Source organism: Bufo bufo, chromosome 1, assembly GCF_905171765.1.
Source record: "Bufo bufo chromosome 1, aBufBuf1.1, whole genome shotgun sequence".
Classification (NCBI taxonomy): domain Eukaryota; kingdom Metazoa; phylum Chordata; class Amphibia; order Anura; family Bufonidae; genus Bufo; species Bufo bufo.
In genome coordinates, this window is record NC_053389.1 from 338,035,174 (window position 1) to 338,060,916 (window position 25,743).

A 25,743-nucleotide genomic window follows, 5' to 3' on the forward strand; every position below is an offset into this window, starting at 1 on the left:
GAGATGTTGCGGAATTCCAGAGGGCGCGGAGGGGCAAGACCCCCGCGCCTTCATGCAAACGTTGTTGAGGGAGCAATTGGGTCAGGACATTTCTGATTATAAAAACTTTGTGGAACAGGCATACAGACTGTCAGTAAAGATACCTCCCCCAGGTTCTAGACCGAGAGTAATTATCCTTAGCTTATTATCATTTAGGGACAAGGAAGAGATATTACGTAGGTCAAGGACGAGAGGGAGGTTAGAATACTTAGGTACACCAGTAATGCTATTCTCTGACTATGCAAAGGAAACAGCAAATTAAAGAAGTCGGTTTATTGAGGTGAAAAAAATGCTGCGTTTAAATAATGTGAAATATTCTATGGTGTTCCCGGCTAAGCTGAGGATTGAGTGGGAAAAGAAAACGTGTTTTTTTGACACAGCAGAAGCAGTTGGAGAATGGGCTAGAGAAAAGATAAAGAGTTGAGCAACACTTGGGCTGGGGCGGGCTGAGAGGGTGGAATGCTAAGTTAGAGAACCAGGGCCTAGGCTATTCTGGCTCATTCAGAAGGGATGGAAGGTGGGATACGTGCGTCAATGTGTGGGTTTTTTTTCTTCTCCTCCTCTTTTCTTTTCTTCCCTCTCTCTCTCTTATCGGGCTCTCTCTCCCTCTCGTCCCTCGGGACCCGAACTTGAATGCCATCTAGATAATGGATAGACCAAAGGATAAATTACATGAGAATTATCTCGTGGAACATAAGGGGCCTGAGCAGGGGTATAAAGAGAGTTGCTGTCTTTGATGCAATACATAGGTTTCTCCCTGCTATAGTCTGCCTGCAAGAAACACACCTGACGGGCGAGACGATGGCTGGGGTCTCCAGGCTGTGGGTGCGGCACTCCTTCCACTCAGTGTACTCTTCATATGCGAGAGGGGTGAGTATATTAATACATCGGGATATAGACATAAAAATAGTGAAAGTAGATGTAGATAGGGAGGGGTGCTATGTCTTGCTTGACTGTATATTGGAAGGTAGAGCATGGATAATAGCTAGTGTGTACATACCACCACCCTTTAAATTGGACGTCCTATTAAAAATACATGATATTGCACTCAAGGCGGGGGATAAATCACTATTAGTGGTGGGGGATTTTAGTAATGTAATGGACACAAGATTAGATAGGTGTAGAATAGGTAAAACTCAAGTTCTGGGTATGGGATCAAAATTAAAAAATATCACAAATGAGATGGGATGGATTGATATTTGGAGGGTCATGTATCCAAAACTAAGGAAATACTCATGTTTTTTCAAAGACCAACAGAGTTTATCACGAATTGATTTAGCTTTTACTAATAATAAAGGCTCACTAGATACTGCTGGGGTTAAATACGGACAACGCGGAATTTCGGATCACAATCCAATTAATATAAATATAAAAACAGAGAAAAAAAAAGGATGAACATAAATATGGGATGGATAAATATGATGGGTACACACAGTAAGATCCTAAAAGAGATAATAGAGTTCTTTGATATAAATAAGGGATCAGCAGCAGTCAACATGGTATGGGAGACCGCAAAGGCCTTTATCAGAGGGATTATTACAAAATATACAATATTATATAAGAAAGGAATAAGAGAGAAAATAAATAAGCTGGAAAAAGACACAGAAAAAAATGAAAAAAAGTATATTGAGAATCCCACAGAGCAAAATTATATTGCGTGGACAAAGGAAGCATCCAAACTAAAAGTCGAACTATTTTTGTTGGCAGAACATCAAAAAGAAAATTATGTAAGGGATAATTATATTCATGCACATATACTGGGAAAAAAGTTAGCATTTTTGGTAGCGGCCCAAACAAAAAAAATAAATACATTCATTGCTTAGTAGATTCATCAGGTTATAAAATCACTAAACAAATGGCTAAAGTAGATCTGCTTAAAGAATATTTTGAGGATATTTATGGTAGTAAAATAAATAAAAGCTCGGCACAGATACAACAGTTTTTGGATGGAATTACTATCTCTAGGTTAACAATAGATCAAAGCAAGATCCTGGAAGCTCCCTTAACCCCCTTGGAAGTTAACGAAACACTATCTAGGATAACAAAGAATAAGGCCCCAGGAACAGATGGTATCCTGTTCGAGGTATATGTCCAATATAAAGAAATTGTAATACCTAAAATGCTTATGATGTGGGAGACCTCGAGGCAGATTGGGAAACTGCCAGATACCCTGCGAGAAGCGCTAATCACACTCATTTTAAAACCCGGAAAGGACCCAGCCTCTCCGGAGTCATATTGTCCAATTTCACCGATAATAAAATATTGGCTAGGATTTTGGCAGCTAGACTTGGGAGCGTGGTCTCGGCTCTTGTTCATGAGGATCAATCGGGGTTCATGTCAGGGAAAACTACAACTGATAATATTATGAGATATTTTGCGAATATCCAGTTTAAACCCACAAACTACGAGAACGGTCGATTGTAACTATAGATACCTCAAAGGCTTTTGAGACGGTAGAATGGCCCTTTTTGATTGGTACAATGCGGAAAATGGGCTTTGGCGAAAATTTTGTCTCCTGGATAAAGTTACTATATACTGAAATTTCTGCAAGGGTGATGGTAAATGGAGAATATTCCGGTAGTATACATATTGGCAGAGGGGTTAGACAGGGATGTCCCCTGTCCCCCCTGCTATTCGCTATAGCTATGGAGCCGCTTGCCGATATGATCACACAAGATAACGATATAGTGGGGTTTAGGTATGGTACTTATGAGGAAAAAATCGCTTTATATGCAGATGATATTATGCTGTTTGTGGGTTCACATGGATCACTTTCCAGGATTTTTAAGGTATTTGAACAGTTTGGTAAATAAAAAATTGGTCCAAATCAGCTTGTGTCCCATTTGATCCATTGAACAATTTTAGACCGGGGTTGCTGGAAGTTAAGTTGCTTAATGAACCTGTTAAATATCTGTGGTATGCATGGTTTCCCCTCTTTGCAAATTAATCCTGTCCTAGGATTCTTTTGCAAGATTGGATAACACCAATCGGCCATTTAATCGTCAGTAGCTGAGGACTGGAGATCCACAAGCATCTGAGTTAACTCAAGTGAAGGAGGTACTAAATTCACCATTTGCAATGTGGCCGGGGCCATCAGTGACGCCTTCTTGGCCTCCGCGTCTGCCAGGGCATTGCCTTGGGACACATGATCTTTACCACCAGTATGCGCTCTGCAGTGGACAATTGCAGTCTGTGAGGGCAATCTTATGGCTTCTAAAAGTTGTATGACAAGTTGTGAATGTGAGATGTGCTTACCATCCGCTGAAATGAATCCTCTCCTTTGCCAAATGACCCAGTGGTCCCAGACCACTCCATGTGCGTTCCTGCTGTCAGTGTAAATGGTGACTGGCTTGCCTTCATGTAGTATGCATGCTCTCGTGAGTGCAATAAATTTTGCTGCTTGTGCAGATTGGTATGTGATGGGTCTGGCTTTCAGGACAACATCGGGTAGCATAACAATAGAATATCCTGCATGATAAGTGTGGTAATTTGGTCTGCTGCAGGATCCATCAACAAAAACATCAGGAGCCCCTTCTACTGGTACAGTTTGTAAATCAGAGCGGGGTGATGTCTCATATTGTATGGCGTGTATACAATCATGTGCCTCTGTCAAGTGATCCTCAGGTCCTTTAAGTCCTAATAGGGCATTTAAGGTAGCTGCTGGACCTGAGGTGTGTGTTGCGTATTTGATTTGGAGGGAGGGATTGCTGAGGAGTTGAATCTCATATCCAGGTAGTCTTTGTGCAGACATGTTCTGTGTGTGTATGCCTTTGAGAAGGCCTACTACATCATGTGTGGTGTACAGGATAGTCTCATGTCCCATTGTGAGTGGCGTTGCAAGCTCAACCATCATAGCACAGGCTGAAAGAGATCTCAGACAGGCCGGCATTCCTTGGACGGATGCCGGAACCACCTTTGAGAAAAAGGCACAAGGACGTAACTTGCCTCCGTGATATTGTGTCAGCACACCCACCATGGTTTTACAATTTTGTCGAGCATATACGTGGAATGTGAGTTTGTAGTCAGGGAGGCGCAAACCCGGACTTGTCATTAAAGAACATTTCAAATAATCAAATGCATTAAACATTTCCTCAGACCACCTGATGAGATCTGGCATGTCTGCCAGAGTGGCTTATCTCATTACATTGTCATAGTAGGAGCAATCAGGAATCCATTGTCTGCAGTAGTTTATCATACCAAGGAAAGATAACATTTCTTTCTTGGTGTGCGGGGTGACCAGGCCCGCAACAGACTGGACTATTTCTGTGCTGATTCTCCTTTCTCCCTTTGTGAGAACAAAGCCCAAGTATTCAACTTGCTTTTTACACCATTGCATTTTCTTGCATGACACCTTGTGTCCACATTCAGACAACCATTTCAACAATGATAAACCATCTGTTACATTGGCCTCCTCTGACACACTGCACAATAACAAATCATCCACGTATTGCAAGAGTACAGAACCCTGGGGGGGTGCCATGGTTTTAAACTGGCTTGGAAGACAATGCTGTACACTACAGGTGAATCAGCATATCCCTGGGGCATCCTGCACCAGGTGAGTTGACGACCCTCAAAGGAAAAAGCAAAAAGGAGTCTGGTCTTCTTGTCAACCGGGATAGAGAAGAAAGCTTTTTTCAAGTCTATCACACTAAAACGCACAGCATCTGCTCGAATGGCCGAGAGCAACTGAGAAATGTCTGGGCTGTCTTTGTTTGCTCATGGTGTTGTCGCCTGAAATTTTGTAACTATGTGTGGGGGTCTGTATCTTGAAAGCATCCTGATCTCAAAGCATCCCACTGCCTCCTTCTCATATAAGTGTTTCTCAAAGTCTTGTATTTTGTCTGAGGTCCATAATGAAACACTCTGCTTTACAGTCAACATGAGACTGGGAAGGAGAACTAGGCTGTCACTATTTGCAGTCTGCAGTCCCTATGTTGGGAGGGGGAAACTCACACTTAGATTTTCCTCCACCCACAGTAAGAAAATTCACCAAATGACAATTCACCAAATGACAGAGTGATAATATTGCAGTGAGATATGTTCTTACACTTATCACCAGAACAATAGCTCTCACACGAACAGATGAATCTTAACACTCTATGTATCTTATACTCTAAATATAGGTATGCATCAAACCAAGGTAAGTCAGGTCTCCCTGAGACTGTTCTCTTACATGTACCCCTAGTACAAAAAAATCTCTGTCGACAGTTAGATAAAGTAAATAGATCTCCCTGAGATCCTATGGAGTGTCCCTGACATAAAACAACTTCCGGAATAGATGTCCCTGAGATCCTATGGTGTGTCCCTGACACAAAACAACTTACGGATCGAGACATGGCCAGTGCCCTCGGTTCGGAAGAAAGACAAACTGGTGTATATTCTTACCGGACACGAGGATGACCCTCTCGATCCCGGACAGAGCCTCCAGACTGAAAGGATTTAGACCTTTCTGGACCTCTACGACCACCTTGTTTGATGTCACTGACGTCAGGAGAGATATTTCTCAGTCGGCAATAACATGACACACACACAGGTATCACTGAGAAATACTCTAACTTTATTATGCTATCGCTTGGCCTTATATAGGCAGTAGAAAAGTTTGCATAACAACAGCGTTAAACCAATCATAAAGATAAACATTGGTGTTCATACACATACTACCGGAACATCCTTATGTGGTATGTCTACGTGCAGTAAGCAAAATAAAAGAATGTACGCAGTTGTGCCGAATGACCCTGAATAAGGCAAGAACGTTTTTACTAGTTCTGGGGGATTCCCAGAATCTGTCCTGGGACAGATAAGCGAACCTAACTCACAGCGGGGGAACTTGAGACAGTGTGTGGGTGTGGGTGTGTGGGTGAGATGTTATAACAATTCTTTACATATTTAGAGCAGGAACAAGATGGAGTCACATTTCTCTTCACCTCATTCTCAGGAGGTACTATCATATGAGATGGCAGCTTCCTCTGATACTTTGGGTGGAGAGACTCTCGAGTTTACGCCTTGTGATGAGCCTATGCAGCTAGGGGGAGCTACTCCTGGGACTGCTGGTAAGATCTTTGGTCATATGAAGGGGGTCTGTTTTTATTGTGGAAAGAAGCAACATTTTGTGAATAGTTGTCTGTTCTTGCAGCGTCAAGGTAAAAACAAGAAAAAGACGTTTCATCCCAAGTTACTATTGGTGGTGTCATTGTGGAGCAAGAAAACGTACTTTTGTCTTTTACTGGTAGTACCAGATTTCTCCTGTCTGCCGAGGTGGCGCTAGAGTCCAAAACTGTGGAAATCAAAGTATTTATCAACAGTGGGGCAGGGGTTAACCTGATTGATGGACAGTTTGTTTGTATGCATGGTTTGACTACTAGTGCACTAGAGAAAAGTATTTCTGTCTTTGCAATTGATTCAGCACCTCTTACCCAAAAATGCCTGTCACAGGTGGTGAAGGACATTCATTTAAGAGTGGGTGATTTTCATCAGGAATCTATCTCATGTTATGTGTTGGAGGGTCTGCCTGCTCCGTTAGTGTTAGGTCTACCGTGGTTAAGCAAACATAACCCTACCATCGATTGGCAAGCGAGATAGATTCTCGATTGGAGTGAATTTTGCATAGACAACTGTCTTAATACATCGTTCTCTGTGGTCACCACTAAAGCTGTACCCTCGTTCATTTCAGAATTTTCTGAGAGTGGTAACCAGGAGTTACTTCCGCATCGGGAATGTGATTGTTCCATCAATCTTATTCCTGGAGCTAATCTCGGTTGTATAATCTTTCGGAACCCGAAAGAAAGTTTATGTGGGAATATATATCTGAGAGTTTGGCGAAGGGACATATCAGACCATTCAAATCCCCTGTAGCTTCTGGCTTTTTCTTTGTAAAAAGGAAGGATGGTATCCTTAGGCCATGTCTGGACTTTCGTAAGCTCAACCGTATTACCGTCTGTGATCCTTACCCTCTTCCTTTAATCCTGGATTTGTTTAATCAGATTGTCGGTGCCAAAGTGTTCTCTAAATTGGATCTGAGGGGGGTTTATAATCTGGTAAGGATCAAAGAGGAGGATGAGTGGAAGACTGCATTTATTACCCCTGAGGGCCATTTTGAGAATCTGGTCGTGCCCTTTGGGTTAACCAATGCTCCAGCGGTTTTTCAACACTTTATCAATGACATCTTTCATCATCTGGTGGGGAGGTTTGTTGTATATCTGAATGACATATTCATTTATTCTTCCGATATGGAGACTCATCAGGATCATGTGCGACAGTTGTTACAGATACTAAGAGAGAATAAGTTATATGCTAAGATGGAAAAGTGTGTATTTGCAGTTCAGGAAGTGCAATTCCTGGGTTACCTGATTTCATCCTCAGGTTTTCATATGGATCCCGAGAAAGTCCGTGCCGTGTTGGACTGGGATCGATCCAAAAATCTGAAGGCCCTTATGCGGTTTTTGGGGTTTACCAACTACTACCGTAAATTCATCCTGAACTATTCGACTGTGGTTAAACCTTTAACAGACATGACTAGGAAGGGTGCTGATTTCTCTGTTTGGTCTGATGCAGCATTACAAGCCTTTTCAGCTGTGAAGGAGTGTTTCGCTTCTGCCCCTATTCTGGTGCAACCGGATGTGTCACAGCCATTCATTGTGGAAGTTGACGCATCCGAGGTTGGGGTAGAAGCAGTCTTGTCGCAGGATCCTTCACCCAGTAAACGGCACCCATGTGCATTTTTCTCTAAGGGACTCTCGACTGCTGAAACAAATTATGACGTGGGTAATAGGGAATTGCTGGCCATTAAGTTGGCTTTTTAAGAATTGCGTCATTGGAGGGAGCAAACCATCCTATTACTATGCTTACTGATCACAAAAATCTGGCTTACTTGGAGGCAGCTGAACGACTGAACCCAAGACAGGCCAGATGGTAGTTGTTTTTTGCCAGATTTAATTTCATTGTCACCTATCGCACTGGGGTTAAGAATGTCAAGGCTGATGCTTTGTCGCGTAGCTTTCTTAGGGGTGGTGATTCGGAAGATCCTGGTCCGATATTGTCCGAAGGGGTAGTTATATCCGCCCTATATCCCGACCTGAAAGCAGAGGTGTTGGAAGTAGAGATGGCCTTGTGGTTCGCCAGGCGGTCGTTTCGTGGCGAACTTTGCGTGTTCGCGATTCGCCGAAGATGCGAACATATGGAGAAATTTGTGCCCACCATATTCTTTTACATTTTCAAGAACTTTTACCCATGACACATCCATCAGGTGGTACAGGACAGCCAATTGAGACATTTCAGCACATGGACGTACCCCCTACCTTATAAATAAACCTGATCTGGCCGCCATTTTACATTCAGTGTTTTGCCAGTGTAGGGAGAGGTTGCTGTGTGGAGCAGGGACAGGCTGTTAGGGACACCAAACACTAGCTAATAGGGCCACAAAAGTCATTTTAAGCACTAGTATAGGTGTGCTATCGATATGTGTGATACACAGAGGGGTGCGATATACTTATAATATACTTTTATAATGAGTCAAAAACACATAGATCTATATAGTGATCACCTGGAAGTCAGGGGCCTAGGGGCTAGGGGCTTACTAGGGCCATTTTTATATAGGGTAAGGTTTCCGGACGAGGTCGCTCTTATCAGGGCGGGTGGTCTGTGGTTAGGCTATCAGGGCCAGAATAGCACCCCCCTGTAGGGCAATATCAGGGACAGTTCTTTGCCCAACCTGTCCTTCAATACCACATCATAATCTAGCCCAGGGATGGATGTTTTTTTTGCTTTCCCTCCTGGATTCATCGATGTGCACTGGAACCCCCCGGATTATGGTAGGACATATGGTTTCTGATTTGGTGCTGCCGAGCACCTGATTTAGTGCCGCCGAGCACTTGTTATTGCCCACCACATCTATGCTTTTTGGTTAACTTTAATAATTTAATATTTTTTCATTTTGAGGGATATCTTTTCCATTCACACGTCCGCAAAATGGGTCCGCATCTGTTCCGCAATTTTGCAGAACGGGTGCAGACCCATTCATTTTCAATGGGGCCGGAATGTGCTGTCCGCATTTGCGGATCCACATCTGCATTTGCGGATCCGCACTTCCACATCTGTGCTTCCGTTTCCGCAAAAAAATAGAACATGTCCTATTCGTGTCCGCAATTGCAGACAAGATTAGGCATTTTCCATTATAGTGTCGGCGTTGTGCGGTCCACAAATTGCGGAATGCACCTTGTCAATGTCCTTGTTTTGCGGATCCGCAAAACACTTACGGACGTGTGAATGGACCCTCATAGTAAAATTATTAAAGGTTACGCTTTATATTCATGTATATTCTAATGGATTGTACAATGTTCTATGTTAGAAAGTATATTATAGTGCATTTGTATTGTGCGGCAGTTGCGTGCAGTTCTGCTGCGACACTGCAGGTGTATAGAGGGACAAGCGTTATTGGAACAAATCATTTCTACTGGTGTGATATACCAGTCGTCCCCCAAAAAAACTGATTGAAGCGGGGTGTTATACCAACATACTTTCTTTATAGTGCATTTCTGTACTGTAAAATGCATTTGCGCATGCGCGTACGCGAAAATGTAATTGCCGATATTTCGCATTGAAAAAAAAATTATGAGTGGAGATCGCAAATTCGAATAATACATCTGGTATGTCACTGTCCATGTTGTGGGACTATTTGTGCACTTCTAGTAATTATTTATTGGCTGCAAATATGAGCTGAAGGTTTTTCAGGTTCGCCTACCATTAAAATGAATGGGACCCGCCGCGAACTTGCGGTTCGCGAACATTTGATCGTGTTCGCGCGATCCTGTTCGCGAACCGTACCGGCAGATGTGCGTCCATCACTAGTTGGAGGCTCAGGGAGATGCACCGGATTCTTGTCCTCCGGGGAAGTTGTATGTTCCAACTGAATAACGTCACAAGGTGTTCGAGGAACATCACTGTACTGTTCTCACAGGACACCCTGGGAGAAGATCCACTATTGAGCTCATATCTCATATATTCTGGTGGCCGGGGTTGCGTAAGTGTGTTGAGGACTATGTGTCAGCCTGTAGTACTTGTGCACGTGCTAAGGTGACACATACTCTGTCTTCCAGGTCTTTGCTTCCGCTGCCCATCCCGTCCAGACCATGGACTCATTTATCCATGGATTTTATCACAGATTTACCTAATTCTTCAGGGAAAACTGTGATTCTGGTTGTTGTTGATCGATTTAGTAAGATGGTGCACTTTATAGCATTACCAGGTCTTCCCAATGCTAAAACTCTTGCACAGGTGATTTTCAACAACATTGTGAAACTACATGGTATTCCCTCTGATGTGGTGTCTGATAGAGGGACTCAGTTTGTTTCCAAATTCTGGAAGGCGTTCTGTACTCGTCCGGGGGTACAATTGTCCTTCTCTTCGGCCTTTCATTCTCATTCAAACTGACAGACTGAACGCACAAATCAGAATCTAGAGACTTATTTGAGATGTTTTGTCTCTAAGAACCAGGAGGAGTGGTCTTCGTTCTTGGCTTTGGCCGAGTTTGCTATAAATGACCATAGACAGGAGTCCACTGATAAGTTGACGTTCTTTGGGGCTTATGGGTTCCACCCGCAATTTGGCACTTTTTCTGGTACTGAGACTTCCGGTGTACCGGAAGAGGAAAGATTTTCCTCTTCTTTGTCATCTATCTGGCGGAAAATTCAAAATAATCTGAAAAAGATGAGTAAGAAGTATAAACGTATGGCTGACAAGAGATGTATGAGTGGTCCTGGTCTGAGAGTGGGTGATTCTGTGTGGCTGTCCACAAGAAAAATTAAGTTGAAAATACCTTCTTGGAAGTCGGGTGCAAGGTTTATTGGTCCATATAAGATCACTGCCGTTATTAACCCTGTAGCCTTTCGTTTTGAGCTTCCTCAAGCTTTGAAGATCCATAACATGTTCCATAAGTCGTTGTTGAAGAGATATGTTGAACCTGTTGTGCCGTCCTTGCACCCCCGCTCCTGTCATGGTGGACGGTAATTTGGAATTTGAAATCGCCAAGATAATTGACTTCCGAGTTCTCCGTAGATCCCTCCAGTATCTCGTGCACTGGAGGGGTTACGGATCTGAGGAAAAGATGTGGGTCCCAGTGACCAACATTATTGCTAATCATCTGGTGAGGGCCTATCACAGAGCTCATTCAGAGAAAGTCGGTCCTGGGTGTCCGGAGGCCACCCGTAGAAGGGGATGTACTGTCACGGTCACTCCCAGGCTAGGTGTTAGAAGTTCGGAGAGGCTGTCTGCACTTGATGTCATCTGACAGCCTCTTTTAATTTCACTTTGTTGTTGATGGTAATGACCACACCTCTAGTCAGGTGCAGCATAATGGTCATTACTATTTAAGTCTGGCAACTCCCTTCACTTCTTGTGGTGTATAGCTTCATTTGCAAGTGGAAGAGCTGGTGTGTGTTGTCTTCTCTGTTGTTCCTGCTCTTTCTTCTACTTCAGGAGTTAAGTGTCTCATTCCTTTGTATTTGTTTTGTGTTGTTTCCTCTGCCTTCTGGTATCTGGTCTGAGTCAAGACCCCTGTTCCTTCTGCTTAAGGAACGGGTTGTCTTTGGGCCCTGACACTACCTCAGGGCATTACAGGGTAGTCAGGGTTTAGGTTCCAGTGAATGAATGGTCCTATCACTGAGGTCCGTTCATTCAGTTAGCAGTCAGGGATAGGGTTAGGATTCATTAGGTGGTGACCTTTTTCTCTCCCTAGCTTCTAGGCCAGATACCCCCCTCCCCCTCTTGTTTTTGGTGTGGTGTTCCCTCTCACACCTCGTCGTGACACATAAATATCAGTGACATTAATTCAGTGTAATTTTTTATTAGCCGCTGGTGACAGCGACATTACTTGTGCTATACCTCCTGTATAACGTTTGTGCATCATAAATATCAGTAACATTAATTCAGTGTAATTTTTTATTAACCACTGTTGATAGCGACATTACTTGGGCTATACCTCCTGTATAACGTTTGTGCATCCTAAGTATCAGTGACATTCATTCAGTGTAATTTTTTATTAGGCGGTGGTGACAGCGACATTACTTGCACTATACCTCCTGTATAACGTTTGTGCATCCTAAATATCAGTGACATTAATTCAGTGTAATTTTTTATTAGGCGGTGGTGACAGCGACATTACTTGCGCTATACCTCCTGTATAACGTTTTCCCATCCTAAATATTAGTGACATTAATTCAGTGTCATTTTTAATTAGCTGCTGGTGACAGCGACATTACTTGCGCTAAACCTCCTGTATAACGTTTGTGCATCCTAAATATCAGTTACATTAATTCAGCGTAATTTTTTATTAGCTGCTGGTGACAGCGACATTACTTGCGCTAAACCTCCTGTATAACGTTTGTGCATCCTAAATATCAGTGACATTCATTCAGTGTAATTTTTTATTAGGCGATGGTGACAGCGAGATTACTTGTGCTATACCTCCTATATACACTCACCTAAAGAATTATTAGGAACAGCATACTAATACGGTGTTGGACCCCCTTTTGCCTTCAGAACTGCCTTAATTCTACATGGCATTGATTCAACAAGGTGCTGATAGCATTCTTTAGAAATGTTGGCCCATATTGATAGGATAGCATCTTGCAGTTGATGGAGATTTGAGGGATGCACATCCAGGGCACGAAGCTCCCGTTCCACCACATCCCAAAGATGCTCTATTGGGTTGAGATCTGGTGACTGTGGGGGCCATTTTAGTACAGTGAACTCATTGTCATGTTCAAGAAACCAATTTGAAATGATTCGAGCTTTGTGACATGGTGCATTATCCTGCTGGAAGTAGCCATCAGAGGATGGATACATGTTCTCATTCTGTTTACGCAAAATTCGGACTCTACCATTTGAATGTCTCAACAGAAATCAAACTCATCAGACCAGGCAACATTTTTCCAGTCTTCAACAGTCCAATTTTGGTGAGCTTGTGCAAATTGTAGCCTCTTTTTCCTATTTGTAGTGGAGATAAGTGGTACCCGGTGGGGTCTTCTGCTGTTGTAGCCCATCCGCCTCAAGGTTGTGCGTGTTGTGGCTTCACAAATGCTTTGCTGCATACCTCGGTTGTACCGAGTGGTTATTTCAGTCAACGTTGCTCTTGTATCAGCTTGAATCAGTCGGCCCATTCTCCTCTGACCTCTAGCATCCACAAGGCATTTTTGCCCACAGGACTGCCGCATACTGGATGTTTTTCCCTTTTCACACCATTCTTTGTAAACCCTAGAAATGGTTGTGCGTGAAAATCCCAGTAACTGAGCAGATCGTGAAATACTCAGACTGGCCCGCCTGGCACCAACAACCATGCCACGCTCAAAATTGCTTAAATCACCTTTCTTTCCTATTCTGACATTCAGTTTGGAGTTTAGGAGATTGTCTTGACCAGGACCACACCCCTAAATGCATTGAAGCAACTGCCATGTGATTGGTTGACTAGATAATTGCATCAATGAGAAATAGAACAGGTGTTCCTAATAATTCTTTAGGTGAGTGTATAACGTTTGTGCATCCTGAATATCAGTGACACTAATTCAGTATAATTTTTTATTAGCAGCTTGTGACAGCGACATTAATTGCGCTATACCTACTGTATAACCTTTGTGCATCATAAATATCAGTGACATTAATTCAGTGTAATTTTTTATTAGGCAGTTGTGACAACGACATTACTTGTGCTATGCCCCATGTTTAACGTGTGCGCATCCTAAAAATATCTGTGACATTCTGTGTAATTTATTTGCGCATCCACTTACAAAACCTGGGCTACTGTACGTGTGACATACTTGCAAGCATATATACCATTTAATATGCGCAAGGCAAGCAGTAACGGACGGGGAAGTGGCCGTGCGGCTGATGGTGCACGCAGAGGCCGTGGCCCTTTGAAACTGTGCCTGCTGCCAGAGCACAAGAAACACACTCATCCACGATACCTACCTTCATGTCCCAGTTTGCAGGGCGACGCAGGACACCACACTCAAAGTCAGACCAGTGTGACCAGGTGGTCGGTTGGATTGCAGCAGATAATGCTTCCAGTCGGTTAAGCACCACCCTGTCTTCTACAAAGTCCAGTCTCAGTAGCCAGGAGTCTGGTCAACAGAATACTCTCTCTGATACCTGATACTCCTTCCTCCCACCATGGAAAGTCTGGCTAAACAAGTGATCCCACACTTGAAAATTCCGAGGAGCTCTTTTCATCACCATTACTTGATTTGGCCTTCTTGCTAAGCACTCTTGAAAAGGTACATGAGATCTTGTGCCCTGATTCCCAACCTCTTGAGCATCCACAATCACATCAGAACATGACGGTGGGTAACGGCAATTAGTGTTCAATGAGGTGGATGATGATAATGAGACACAGTTGCCAATAAGTTAACCGTAATTAGTGTATGAAGAGGTTCATGAGGTTGTTGTTAGGTCAACAAGTCAGGAGGATGACCAGAGTGAAGAAGTGGAAGAGGAGGTGCTGGATGATGAAGTCACTGACTCAATCTGGGAAGGTGGCAAGCCGAGCGAGGACAGCAGTACAGAGGGGGAGGGATCTGCAGGAATGCAACAGGCTGGAAGAGGCAGTGGGATGGCAAAAGGGAGAAGGCGGGCAACGACAAATAGGCCCGCAACTGTTCCCCGGAGATCCCCTTTGCAGCAATCTTCCTTGCCAAGGGGTAGGCGTTTCGCAGTCTGGTGCTTTTTTGAGGAAAGTGCGATCGATAAAAGAATTGTCATTTTCAACCTGTGCCGTACCAAAATGAGCAGGGGAGTGAACACTAGCAACTTCACCACCACCAGCATGATCAGCCACATGGCATCAAAGCACCCTAATAGGTGGGCCGAACGCCTGGGTCCACCACCAGTGTCTGCGGGTCACGCCACTGCCTCCTCTTCCCCTGTGTTACAAGCTGGCCAATCCACTGTCCAAGACGCAGGCCCGGATGCCTCCCGCCATGCACCTTGACCTTTGCAAGCACCATCAGCTAGCACATCCACTTCTGTGTCCCAGCGCAGAGTACAGATGTTTATACCCAAGGCGTTTGAACGAAAGTGCAAATACCCAGCCACCCACCCACAGACCATACACTAAATGCACACCTTTCCAAATTGCTGGCCCTGGAAATGTTGCCATTTAGGCTTGTGGACACTGAGGCTTTCTGCCGCCTGATGGCGGTGGCTGTCCCACTGTACTCTGTCCCCAGCCACCAATATTTTTCACGGTGTGCAGTCCCAGCCTTACACCAGCATGTGTCCCGTAACATCACCCATGCCCTGACCAACGCAGTTATTGGGTAGGTCCATTTAACGACTGACACATGGACACGTGCTTTTGGCCAGGGACGCTACATTTCCCTGATGGCACACTGGGTGAACGTTGTGGAGGCCAGGAGCGAGTTGTACCCTGGCATGGCACAAATGCTACCAACGCCAAGGATTGCGGGCCCTACTTCTATCAGGGTTTCCACCGTCACCTACATTAGTGGCTGCAACCCCCCCTTCTCCTTCTCCGCCTTCTCATCTAATTCCACCTCTGAATTATCATCTTGCAGCACCAGTCAGCCATCAGTCAGTAGCTGGAAGCAGTGTAGCACTGCAGTGGGGGAAGCGGCAACAGGCCGTGCTTTTACTGATCTGCTTAGGTGACAAACAGCACACCGCCGCAGAGGTGTGGCACGGTATAAGGGACTGGACTGTGCTGTGGCACTTGCCACTCAACCTACAACCAGGCATGGTTGTGTCTGATAATGGCTGTAACTTGTTGGCGGCTTTGGAGCTCGGAAAGCTCACACATATACCATGCCTAGTATAAGCGTTCAACCTAGTGGTTCAGTGGTTTCTTAAAACCTTGCCCAATTTGCCTGAGCTACTGGTGAAGGTGCGCCACGTGTGTGCTTATTTCCGCAAGTCATCGACAGCTTCCACCAGTCTAGCAACGCTGCAGCAGCACTTGCATTTGCCAGCTCATCGGCTGTTCTGCAACGTTAGCACGTGCTGGAACTCAACATTCCACATGTTGGCCAGGCTTTGTGAGCAGCAGAGGGCAGTAGTGGAATACCAGCTGCAACATGGTCGTCGCCTTTCCAATCAGCTTACGCTCTTCACAATAGACAAGTGAACATTGATGTCTGACCTCTGTGAGGTTTTACGCAACTTTGAGGAATTAACACAGATGGTGAGCAGCGATAACGCTATTATCAGCATAACCATCCCACTTCTGTGTCTACTCAAACGCTCGCTGCTCACAATTAAAGCGGATGCTTTGCATGTGGAAGAGGTGGAAATGGGGGAAGAAAGTACACAGGGTTATAGCCAGACCACCCTCAGTTCATCTTCTCAGCGCGAATTGGATGATGATGAGGAGGAGCAGGAGACCCGCTACAGATGGTAGTACCCATGGAAGTTTTATTTCATCTGTTCAGCGTGGATAGGCCGAAGAGGAGAAAGAGGATGAGGAGATTGGGAGTCATCCTCCTGATGAGCTCTGTAGTTCGGCAACTTTTGCTAGAAAAGCAAAGATAAAGTGCACACCATCGGGTAGTATGTTCACAACTTAAGTAGAGTGATTAGAGCAAACAAAAGGAAGGCTCACCTCTCAAGTTGTGCTAGAAATAGGCAAACAACTCTACCGTGCGTTTATGAGAAAAGGCTTGTCCGGTTGGGTGGATGCTGCCGCTGTATCCAGAAGCTTCAGGAGATAGAGCCCAAGACTTCTCCAAAGGGATATATGGTATATAGTCGGCTTGATCACAAATGGCACAATAAACCACCTCACCAGGCACTCATGTAGAGAATTAAAATTCTTCTTCTTTATTACATATTCTTTTTGCCATGTAAAAACTAAGCGTTTCAGGGGTCTAGAGCCCCCTTCATCAGGTTAAAAGGCTTAATAAGGAATGGAACATGATTCATAGATATTTAAACACAAAAAGGGCGCCAAAAGACACCCCTGGGCAGTCCTCTGCGAGTGGATCTCTCCCAGGGAATTAACTAATTTGCATACAATAAAACAATCATTGATGTATAAAACAAAGCACATGAACCTACTTAGAGGCTCAGGAGAACTGGCAATAGACATTGCAACTCTTTTTTATACAATATTATTTGTACATTCTCGTATCTAAACACACAATGTTTGTCTTATAGTCATGTGATGGCAATCGCGATCACATGGTCCCGTTGCCTAGCAGCAGTGAATGCTGCTCATGTCATGATTAGGCAGTGTGGGAGGATTTGGGCCGGACAAGGGTCACATGGTCTAGCCCAGTGGTGGGCAACCTTTTTTTTCAACTGAGCCAAATCTCGCCAAAACCACGATTGAAATTTATTTTGAGAGCCACATTTTTAAAACCGAAAATACATAGGATGGTACACTGTTTTTAGTTTCAATAAGTTTTTATTGAGAATATTGTGCATGCAAGTATCCACATAGGTCGGGTACTGTGGGACTCTTTGCACCGGCCCTGTCACGTGGACGTGACCAGAGCCTGTGCAAGGATTTTTTGGCAACACAAGCGAAGCTACATCTCGGTGACCCCCTTCTCCCACCGCCCCGCCCGCAGCTCACCTGGTCCTGGTTCTGTCTGCAGCAGCTGGCTTCTCCTCTGTGTGGTCCTGATATCTTCGATCTGGTTTGAGGACTGTACTTTTCGCCCTATAAGATGCACATAGGTTTTAGAGGAGTATAATCAGAAACAATATTTTCCATTATACCTCAGGTCAGACCACCAATCAGACCCCCAATGTTAATCATACCTCAGATCAGCCCCCTATATCAGCAGTCAGCACCCCATCCATCATGCCCATGTCAGCCCCCATCCATCATGCCCCCATGTCAGCCGTCATGCCCCTATGTCAGCCGTCAGCCCCCCATGTCAGCACCCCATCTATCATGCCCATGTCAGCCGTCAGCACCCCATCCATCATGCCCATGTCAGCCGTCAGCACCCCATCCATCATGCCCATGTCAGCCGTCAGCACCCCATCCATCATGCCCATGTCAGCCGTCAGCACCCCATCATGCCCATGTCAGCCCCCATCCATCATTACCCCCCATGTCAGCCATCAGCCCCCCATGTCAGCCATCATGCCCCCCATGTCAGCCGTCAGCACCCCATCCATCATGCCCATGTCAGCTGTCAGCCCCCATCCATCATGCCCCCCATGTCAGCCGTCATGCCCCTATGTCAGCCGTCAGCACCCCATGTCAGCCGTCAGCCATCAGCCCCCCATGTCAGCACTCCATCCATCATGTCCATGTCAGCCGTCAGCCCCCATCCATCATGCCCCCCATGTCAGCCATCATGACCTTATGTCAGCCGTCAGCACCCAATGTCAGCACCCCATCCATCATGCCCATGTCAGCCGTCAGCACCCCATCTATCATGCCCATGTCAGCCATCAGCACCCCATCATGCCCATGTCAGCCCCCATCCATCATTACCCCCCATGTCAGCCATCAGCCCCCCATGTCAGCCATCATGCCCCCCATGTCAGCCGTCAGCACCCCATCCATCATGCCCATGTCAGCTGTCAGCCCCCATCCATCATGCCCCCCATGTCAGCCGTCATGCCCCTATGTCAGCCGTCAGCACCCCATGTCAGCCGTCAGCCATCAGCCCCCCATGTCAGCACTCCATCCATCATGTCCATGTCAGCCGTCAGCCCCCATCCATCATGCCCCCCATGTCAGCCATCATGACCTTATGTCAGCCGTCAGCCCCCCATGTCAGCACCCCATCCATCATGCCCATGTCAGCCGTCAGCACCCCATCCATCATGCCCATGTCAGCCGTCAGCACCCATCCATCATTACTCCCATGTCAGCCATCATGCCCCCCATGACAGCCGTCAGCCCCCATCCATTATGCTCCCTAATGGGGGACAATGTTGGAGTCTGCACCATCGGGGGGGTGACATGATGAGGGACAATGTTGAAGTCGGTACCTGATATATCACTGGGGTCTGGCTGGAGTGGGGTCGGTCTGGTCCTGGCTCCAATCTCAGCTGGCTCTGCCTTAAGGTGTCTTCTCCAGAGTCCAGACTAGAGTCCAGCAGGGTCGGCCAAGTTCCAACAAGTCGTGCCTCAGTGTTACTCTGTGACTGTGTTCTTCTGCTGCCAGCCTGGAGGGGCAGCTTTTACAGGTCATAGCAGACAGAGCAGCTCCGCCTCCTCGCCTCCCTCCGCCGCGGCCCCACTGACAGTCAGTGACGCCTCCTTTGGCCTGAGCGCCGCACGGCACACATGTAGGCAGGACAGCCGCAGGCTGCCGCCCCCGAGAGGAGGGAGGGGAGCGGGCGCCGGGCACACAGAACAGTGCTCCAGACTAAAAAAGAATTCCAAGTAGCCATTGGCTCCTGAACTGAAAAATTTAGGAGCCAAATCAAATTTTTACTTGCCAAATCGAAACTGAATCAAAATTTTGGTATCGTGACAACGCTACGCCGATCAGATCGGCGTAGGGTTGTTTTGAAACCAAAATTTTGATTCGCTTTCGTCACCATAAAAAAGTATTGTGATACTCAATACCGTGCAAAAAAAAAAAAACAACAAAAAAAGCTGTGTGCATTTCGCATTTTATGAAACATTCGGCCCATAATAGAACAGTCCTATGCTATTTTTTGGGGTGACAAGGTGACTAAAAAGGCTATGTAATATGTTTATTTATTTATTGTTTATATATTTTATATGTAAAATTGGGAAAGGGGGGATTTAAACTTAATATTTTAAAGTACTTTCACATTAGCGTTTTTCATTTCCGGCACTGAGTTCCGTCACAGGGGCTCTATACCGGAAAATAACTGATCAGTTTTATCCCCATGCATTCTGAATGGAGAGTAATCCGTTCAGGATGCATCAGGATGTCTTCAGTTCAGTCATTTTGACTGATCAGGCAAAAGATAAAACCGTAGCATGCTACGGTTTTATCTCCGGCGAAAAAAAATGAAGATTTGCCTGAATGCCGGCTCCGGCATTTTTCCCCATAGGAATGTATTAGTGCTGGATCCGGCATTCAAAATACCGGAATGCACCCGCACTAAATCCGGACCCATTCACTTCTATGGGGCTGTGCACATGAGCGGTGATTTTCACACATCACTTGTGCGTTGCGTGAAAATCGCAGCATGCTCTGTTGTGCGTTTTTCGCGCAACGCAGGCCCCATAGAAGTTAATGGGGCTGTGTGAAAATCGCAAGCAAGTGCGATTTTCACGCATGGTTCCTAGGATGAAAGTCTATTCACTGTATTATTTTCCCTTATAACATGGTTATAAGGGAAAATAATAGCATTCTGAATACAGAATGCTTAGTACAAGGTCAATATAATAAACATTGGTGGCGCAGTGCGCCCCCCCATCACCCCAATATAATAAACATTGGTGGTGCAGTGCGCCCCCCTCAATATAATAAACATTGGTGGCGCAGTGCGCCCCCCCCCATCACCCCAATATAATAAACATTGGTGGCGCAGTGCGCCCCCCTCAATATAATAAACATTGGTGGCGCAGTGCGCCCCCCCATCACCCCAATATAATAAACATTGGTGGCGCAGTGCGCCCCCCCTCAATATAATAAACATTGGTGGCGCAGTGCGCCCCCCCCATCACCCCAGTATAATAAACATTGGTGGCGCAGTGCGCCCCCCCCATCACCCCAATATAATAAACATTGGTGGCGCAGTGCGCCCCCCCAACACCCCAGTATAATAAACATTGGTGGCGCAGTGCGCCCCCCCCATCACCCCAATATAATAAACATTGGTGGCGCAGTGCGCCCCCCCTCAATATAATAAACATTGGTGGCGCAGTGGGCAGTGCCAATGAGGGTTAAAAAATAAAAAAATAATTAACTCACCTCCTCCAATTGATCGTCTCCTGTTCTTACTTCTTTCTAGTTTCTTCAGGACGCAGGACCTGTGGTGACATCACTGTGCTCATCACATGATCCATCACCATGGTAATGGGCCATGTGATGAGCTCAGTGACGTCACCACAGGTCCTGAAGAAACTAGAAAGAAGTAAGAACAGGAGACCGGCAGCTACCTGATCAACTGGAGGAGGTGAGTTAATTTTCTTTTATTATTTTTAACCCTCATTGGCACTTCCCACTGTGCCACCAACGTTTATTATACTGGGGGAGGGGGGGCGCACTGTGCCACCAACGTTTATTATACTGGGGGGGGGGGGGGCGCACTGTGCCACCAACGTTTATTATACTGGGGGGGGGGGGGTGGCGCACTGTGCCACCAACGTTTATTATACTGGGGGGGGGGGGGCACTGTGCCACCAACGTTTATTATACTGGGGGGGGGGGGGCGCACTGTGCCACCAACGTTTATTATACTGGGGGGGGGGGGGGCGCACTGTGCCACCAACGTTTATTATACTGGGGGGGGGGGGTGGCGCACTGTGCCACCAACGTTTATTATACTGGGGGGGGGGGGCACTGTGCCACCAACGTTTCTTATACAAATACAGGAGGCGGGTGCCGGAATCAAATAGCCGGCACCCGACCTTTGTGACAGGGAGCTGCGATCAGCGGCAGTTAACCCCTCAGGTACCGCACCTGAAGGGTTAACTCAACTGCAGCGGATCGCAGCTCCCTGTCACAGAGGTCGGGTGCCGGCTATTTGATTCCGGCACCCGCCTCCTGTATTTGTATTAACAGGTCAGTTTTCTTCATTGGTGGCGCAGTGGCCACAGCCCCTCCCCTCCTCCTCCTGCCTCTTCTTATTGGCAGCGGCGGGGACAGCAGCAGCACAGGGGGGAGGGAGAGACTCCTCCTGCGCTGCTGAGAACGATCATCTCCTGTGCCCGCCGCTGTATTGAGCAGAGCTGCGGCGGCGGGTCTAGTCGCTAATGGCATCTGGAGCCCTGCAGAAGAGCCGCATTAAAGTGTGTAAAGAGCCGCATGTGGCTCGCGAGCCGCGGCTTGCCGACCACTGGTCTAGCCCATACCACATGACCACACTACCATGGAGATGTCAGGACGCCAATGAAGAAGAGCGGGCGGCCGGTGTTCCGTTAGATTTTCCTACCTCGTGAGATTTCCCTACCTTCGTCACTTCCGGCCGCACCGGACATGACGTGAGGAGGTGTGCCGGAGGTGTGCCGCGCCGCGCAGGCGCACAACGACGGGGAAGGGAAATTTCACAGCAGAGTTAGCTGGACACCGTCCGACACTGCACATGCGCTGGGAGCCTCACCAGCGGTTAGGGTAGGGAAAAATTACGGTCCAGTGCGCAGGTGCGGTGATCGGATCATAAGGAGCAGTTCAACCTTACCGCAGAGCTGAGTGCAGAATATCGAGGTCACCACATAGCAGAGCTGATTTAACTGTCCACAGCGGACACCGTTTACAGAAAAAGTACACTGTATATCACTGATATTTTAGGGATACGCACACTTTAAACAGGAGATGTGGCACGGATAATTAAACTGTCCGCAGCGGACACCATCTACGGAAAAAGTGCACTGGATGTCACTGATATTTCAGGTATGCACACACTTTAAACAGGAGATGTGACACGGATAAATTAATTGTCCGCAGCGGACACAATTTACGGAAAAAGTGCACTGGATGTCACTGATATTTTAGGGATGCGCACACTTTAAACAGGAGATATGGCGTGGATAATTTAACTGTCCGCAGCGAACACCGTCTACAGAAAAAGTACACTGGATATCACTGATATTTTAGCGATGTGCACACCTTAAACAGGAGATGTGGCGCGGATAATTTAACTGTCCGCAGCGGACACCGTCTACAGAAAAAGTGCACTGGATGTCACTGATATTTTAGGGATGCGCACACTTTAAACAGGAGTTGTGGCGCAGATAATTTAAAGGGAACCTGTCACCTGGAATTTGGGTATAGAGCTGAGGACATGGGCTGTTAGATTGCCGCTTGCACATCCGCAATACCCAGTCCCCATAGCTTTCTGTGCTTTTAGTGTGTCAAAAAAACAGTTTTATAGAAATGTAAATTAACCTTAGATGAGTCCTGTCAGCGATGAGTCCAGAGTTCTCTGACTCTGAGCCCAGCCACACCCACTGTGAAGGAGCCCAGCACCGCCCCGCATCCTATGAATCTCCTCCTTGCTCCCTGACGTCACAAAGCTAGAGCGACGTAATCTCGCGATGTGCGAGCTAGCGCATGGCCAGTTCTTTCCCTGAGGCTGATGCCAGTACAGGGAACACTATGCCGACACTGCGCATGTGCTAGTTCGCGCATCGCAAGATTACGGCGCTAGTTCGCGCATCGCAAGATTACCGTCTACGGAAAAAGTACACTGGATGTTACTGATATTTTAGGGATGCACACAATTTACACAGGAGGTGTGTCACAGATAATTTAACTGTCCGCAGTGGCCTATTACACGGTATTTAGTGCAGGATGCGCTAAAAATATAAATTGCTGCTGTCACACACAATAGTCATTAGGACTAAGGACTTTTGGGTTTCTGAACTGTTTTTTGTATAAACATCTTCCTATTACACTGTCCCTTCCTATGCACAGCTCTTCCTAACACTGAGCAATTTAGCGCAGGTTGCACTACAAACATATTTGGCTGCTGTCACACACAATAGTCCTTACAAGGACTTTTGGATTTCTCAAACGTTTTTGTACAAAAAAAATATTCAATTACACTCCCAACACTCTCCTGTCCCTTCCTATGCTTCGCTCCCGCTGACTACGAATGAGCTGAACATGCATCATCGGGTGCTATATAGCACCCGATGATGCATTCCGGCCAGCCAGCCAATCACTGTAATGCCAGTAGCCAACATGATTATTGGCATTACAGTGAGGGCAGCACCCACCTGCACGTTTATTGGCTGCATAGCAGCCATGAAATGTGTGGGGCGGAGACTCGAGCATGGCGCTCGAGCACATGCGGTACTCGGCCGAGTACCGCCATGTGCCTAGCATCGAGATGCTCTAGCCGAACAGGTGTTCGGCCGAGCATGCTCGATCATCACTACTGATCTCTACTTCTGTTCTTCTACTTGTCTTATGATCAGTGCAGAAAAGAATATTGGGGTGCCTTAAAATTTTCTATATCCCCAGACCCCAAACACCTTCTTGAACAGAAAGTTAGAGACGTATCACAGCTTCCATCTCACAACTCCACCCACGATATTATCTGTGCTTTGATCCAACAATGGGCACAGAAGAGACATAAATAGTTATTATGTCAGTACGGAAGGAGAAATTTTTTCTGACTTGAAAAAGCTATTTAAATATTGAGAAACCTTTGACTGACTTTATCTTTTAATTCTTTTTAAATTTATTGCATTTCCAGTCTCATCTGTCTGATAAATGAGTGACTGCATATCAAAATGATATATTGAGATAAGGAAATATTAGCAATTCATTAATTGAAGTAAAATTATTAATGACATCTGTGAACATATATTAAGCTGATGCCTGCTGTTTAACTTATTACTATTTCCACTGGCTGAGTACTCCCAGAAGATACCTTTAACTGAAATGACAATTATTTTTAATTGTGTTCATTTGAATAAAGATGACCTTTCCTTCTGTGGAGGGAAGACATGGAAAGCACAAATTTATGACATATCTGCTTTGCTACTGTAGAAATGCTATGTGATGAGCTGATTTGTTGTCCTTTCCCAAGGCATTTAGCTTTGTAACTTTCATTCAATTGTCTGAACTGATCCAAGGATGAATATATTTTTGATACTATGGTTTAAATTAAAAAAAGGGCTGCCACTTTAATGAAATACTCTTACACAATTCTTATTATGTGATTAACTCAATTTTATACCATTTTATTTAATTAAGAAATGTACAATAATAGATTGGAAATTCATTCCAGGCACTGTTTTATTTTTTACATTTTTTTATATAAATTACATTTGCAGTACTGATTCATGATAAACAAATATTTCACTGATTCATTCATTATAAGGGCTGTGAAAGAAATTAAGTGGTTAATGAACATGAATTGTGCTAATTTTACTTAATTGTCAAGTATTCTCCATTTTTTAGTTTTATGCTTTAATGTCTTAGGCTAATGTAACATCTATGAAGAGCAGGAATTTTAAGTTGAATTGAAGATTATGCTAGCTTTAGTGTACTAATAATCTTAATTTTAATAAGGACAGGAGGCGAGTATTTTGCATTAACTCTCTTTACTAAACTCCACAGCAGTAAAGAAAAATGTAAAGAGTAACAAGTAAATCACTGCGCAGCATAGTATATAAGGGTCATGCTGCCTGTACACTTCCTCTTTCTAAAAGCGACATCAAAGTCCAGGTTGAGCTCGAACATCCAGAAATTCAACAAAAAACTGTAACAGCGGTTTCTGGCGAGCAGAACTTGAGGAGACTCCTGGTAAATGAGGTTGGAGGTAAGACCGAACGAAGCCCTCATCCTATCTTATGGAGTCGTGAGATTAACAAACCAGCGACCAGTGGAGGTCCTGAAGAGGGTTACACTGAAAGGAGAGTATAAAAATAGGTTAGGTAAAGAATCGTAACTATTCACGCCTATGGGCCTTAACGGAATAGTGTAAAGGTAAATCATTACAAACAGAGTGCAAATTATCTAGTGGCTAAATGTATGGTAGGTGTAAGTATGTAGTACAACTAAAAACTGTCCGTCTGGAAGGCTATATTTAGGGTGAGAAATTCCGAATATGTCCCAAAACAGAGAGATTACTAAAATCAAG